At 37.3% G+C, this 4,062-nt stretch overlaps 1 protein-coding gene across 1 annotated transcript in view; it reads right to left on the bottom strand.

Annotated features, from left to right (window-relative positions):
• The window catches only part of NDST4 (N-deacetylase/N-sulfotransferase (heparan glucosaminyl) 4), a 697,622-nt gene that overhangs the window by 189,954 nt on the left and 503,606 nt on the right, over positions 1–4,062 (bottom strand). The window lies entirely within an intron of this gene.

Here is a 4,062-nt window from a genome sequence, read left to right as displayed (position 1 = left end):
TTGAGCCTCAATCCATATTGGAGGCTGCAGTCTTTGACCCTCTGCAGCAAGCGCTTCAGGTTCTCCTCAGTAAGAATAGCAAATTTCAACAGAGCAGCAAACAAAAAATGCTGGTGTAGTTGTGGAGAAAATGGAACTGTTATTCACTATTGCTGGGAGTGCAACCACTGTGGAAGGCAGTACAGTGTTTTCTCAAAAATTTTGAAATAGAGATACCAATTGATCCAGCAATTCAACTACTGGGACTATATCCTAAAGAAACTAGAACATGGAGCTCTGGTGGCCCAGTGGCAAGAAGCTGCACTGCAATCCCAGAGATGCACGGTTCGACTCCACCAGATGCTCTGCTGGAGGAGGGACAATCTCTTCCTATACCAGTCAGATCCAGTTTGATGGTACACACACACAAAATAATAAAATTTTTAAAAAAAACTAAAAAAAGAAACTAGAACTGCCACCCAAGCAGATACATGCACACCTTTTTTGCTGCTTTGTTCACAATATCAAATATTTGGAAACACCCCAAGCACCCATCAACAAACAAATGGATAGCAAAACTGTGGTATATTCGCACAATAGAATACTATGCAGCATTGAAAAACCAGGAACTAATGAAATATACAAAATGGTTGACCCTGGAGGATATTATGTTGAGTGAAATATCTTGATTACAAACGACAAATGCTGCATAATGCCACTGTTATAAAACAGAACTGACTTCTGGTTTGGGAAGAAACGGAGAAAAGAGGGGATAAATAATGTACGCTTCACTGAAACAGATGTGGTAGAGAACTGTTTAAAAGGGATATATAATTAGGTATTATTTGCATGGTAGGAGAACAGAATAAGAGCCACATAGTAAAGTGGACTTGGGGGTAGTGAGGACTGTATAACAATGAAAGAATTTTTTTTTTCTTCTCAAAGAGAAAAGTGAATCAGTGGGTGGGGTGGGGAGAGTGAGTTGGGGTGAAAATGTGCAACAATGAATGAATGGAAATTGAAGTTCTCTATAATTGTTCATTAAAATCTCAATTAAAAAAGAAGGGCTTACTTAGATTTTTCTTCCTCCCTAGGTAACTAAGAAAATATAAAAATAGTACACATGAGGCACATTTGAGAAGGGTGAGTGAGTCATTTAATAATGATATAGGGATCCTGAAAGACAGAAGTCAAATTGCAAAGATCATTGAATTAACATCTATCTCTATATATGCATATCTTTTCTATTTTATTAATTTTAATAAATGTTTACAGAGAATTTGGATTTCCATTCATTCATTGTTGTACTTTTCACCCTGCCCAAACTTCCCCCAAGTTTGCTCTTCTCATTGAAAAGTAAAAGAAAAATTCTTTTATTCTTATACAATCCCTTCCCCAATTCCACTCCACTATGCAGCATTTGTTTTGAAAAGTAAAAAAAATTAAATCTTTCATTGATATATATATATATCTTTATATATATATGTGTGTATCTTTACATATATATATGTCTATGTATCTTTCTATATATATGTCTATGTATCTTTAAATATATAGTTGTTAGGTGCTGTCAAGTCAAGCATGATTCATAGTGATCCTATGAACAAAAGATGTGAATGCTATTCTACCTCAAGCATCCTGACAATTCCTAACACACAAGAGCCCATTGCAGCACACACCAAGTTAATTCACCTAGTTGAGCATCTACCTCTCCTTTACTTAACTTCCACCCTTCCCAACATAATGTCCTTCTCCAAGTCATAGCCCCTCCTAGGAACATGCCCAAAGTATGTGAGGTGAAGCCGCATTATACTTGCCTCCAAAGAGCATTGCAGTTGCACAATTAACAAGACATAGCTATTCATTCTCTTGGCCACCTATGGTATGTTCAATGTTCTCCAAGACCACAGCTCAAAGGTGTGAATTTTTTTTGTCACCCTTATTCGTTGTCCAGCTCTCAGATGCATAGCTAATAATTGGAAAGACTTGGGCCTGAAGTAGACACAATTTATTCTTAAAGTTGATATCACTACTCCTCAATAAACTGGAAAGGTCCTTAAGCTGCAGATTTTCCATGTGCAAGGTGTCTTAAATTTCCTGACTGCTGGTATCAAGGATTTTAATTGTAGATCCAAGCAAGACAAAACTCTTGACAGTCTTGATCTCCTTCCCATCATCATGATTCTGCCTCTCTGTCCAGTGGTAAGAATCTTAGTCTTCTGAAACTGAGATGCAATCCATACCAAAGGCTGCACTCCTTGATCTTCTGCAACAAGTTATTCAAGTCCTCCTCACACTTTCAGTAAGCAAGGTGTGCTATCTACTTAATACAGATTATTGAAGAATCTCACTCTAATTTTCATTCCACATGATTGTGAACAAAATAAAAACAATCAAAGAGTCCACACCTGACCCTCAACCAAAACAAGAGAATCCACCTTATAGAATCCAGTTACTTCACACATGAACCTCCAAACTGGAAACTTAGTCAGTGCCTGATACATGCCATAATATTTTTTGATTGATTTGCATTTTATCCATCTCAATGTTGGAAAATGAATAAGGAAAAAGGATTGATGCATTTTAAATCATGGTGTTGGCAGAGTAGTGTAGCATGGATGCAAAAAAATAATCATAGAATCCAGAGCACTCTTTAAAGAGAAGGATGTTACAACTTTATCTCATGTGCTTTGGGCATATCGTAAGAAGATGCTAATATTTGAGAAAAGACAACATATTTGGAAAGTAGAGGGTCACTGAAAGAGAGAAAGATCTTCAACAAGATGGAGTGACTAACAATGGGAAGAAATAATTAGGATAACATGGACTAGGAGTAGAGTTTGATTTGTTGTTTATAGTTTTGCTAAAAGTTGAAGTCAACTCAGTGCTGCCTAACAGCATTCCTTAAGGGAAAACTCAAGATTAATACTTTATAATTTATCAGGCAGAATCGGAAGAAGAATTGGCCATCTGAAATAGCAGGCCTCTGAAAAACCTATTTATAACAGAATACACGTAGACTAACAGAGAGGGCAACTGAGGTAGAATTATCAAGTATGGAAATATAAAGGAAGAGGAACAGTTGTAAGCAGACACTAGTGATTGGAACATGGAATAGGAGAACCATGAACAGAGGAAAATTGGACATTGTTAAGAAAGAAGCGGAACGCATAAATATTGACATACTAGGCATTGGAGAGATGAGATGTACCGGCATGGGGCATATTGAGTCAGATGATCATATGATATATTACTCCGGAGACAAAAAGGTGAGAAAAAACGGGGTTGCTTTCATAGTTAAAAAAGGAATTTCTAGAGCCGTCGTGCAGTACAATATTGTGAGTGACAGGATAATATCCATACGCTTACAAGGAATTCCAGTGAATACCACTATCATTCAGATATATGCACCAACAACCAGAGCCAAAGAAGAATAGATAGATGATTTCTACCAACTTTTACAGTCGGAGATCCATTGAACATGCATTCAAGATGCATTGATAATAATGGGTGACTGGAATGCAAAAGTTGGAAACAGAGAATTAGTAGTTGGAAAACATGGACTTGGTGACAGAAATTAAGCTGGAGAGAGAATTAATTTTGCATAATCAATGACTTATTCATCGCAAGTACATTTTATAAGAAACATAAATGCAGGTTATACACATGGATTTTACCTGATGGTATGCATAGGAGTCAGATTGATTACATATGTGGAAAGAACCGCTGGAGAAGCTCAATGTCAGCTGTAAAAACTAGGCCAGGAGGTGATTGTGGAACAGACCACCAACTACTCATATGCAAGTTCAAACTGAAGGTGAGGAAATTTAAACCAAATCCATGGGAACCGAAACATGACTTTGAGTTCATCCCACCTGAATTTCAGAAACATCTCAGGAACAGGTTTGAGGCTTTGAATGCTAATGAGCGAAGAACTAATGAGTTGTGTGAGGATGTCAAATGTGTCATCCAGGAAGTGTGCAAACGGTCATTTCAAAGACGGAAGAGAAACAAAAAAAGACCAAAAATGGATGTCAGAAGAGACTCTGAAGATTGCACTGGAGCGCAGAGAGCCAAAGCACA

This window comes from Elephantulus edwardii, unplaced genomic scaffold (genome assembly GCF_000299155.1).
Source record: "Elephantulus edwardii isolate Elephantulus edwardi_28Jun2011 unplaced genomic scaffold, EleEdw1.0 scaffold00012, whole genome shotgun sequence".
NCBI classification, from domain to species: domain Eukaryota; kingdom Metazoa; phylum Chordata; class Mammalia; order Macroscelidea; family Macroscelididae; genus Elephantulus; species Elephantulus edwardii.
Note: the sequence above shows the minus strand (reverse complement) of the source record. Positions and strands in the feature narration are given on the sequence as shown.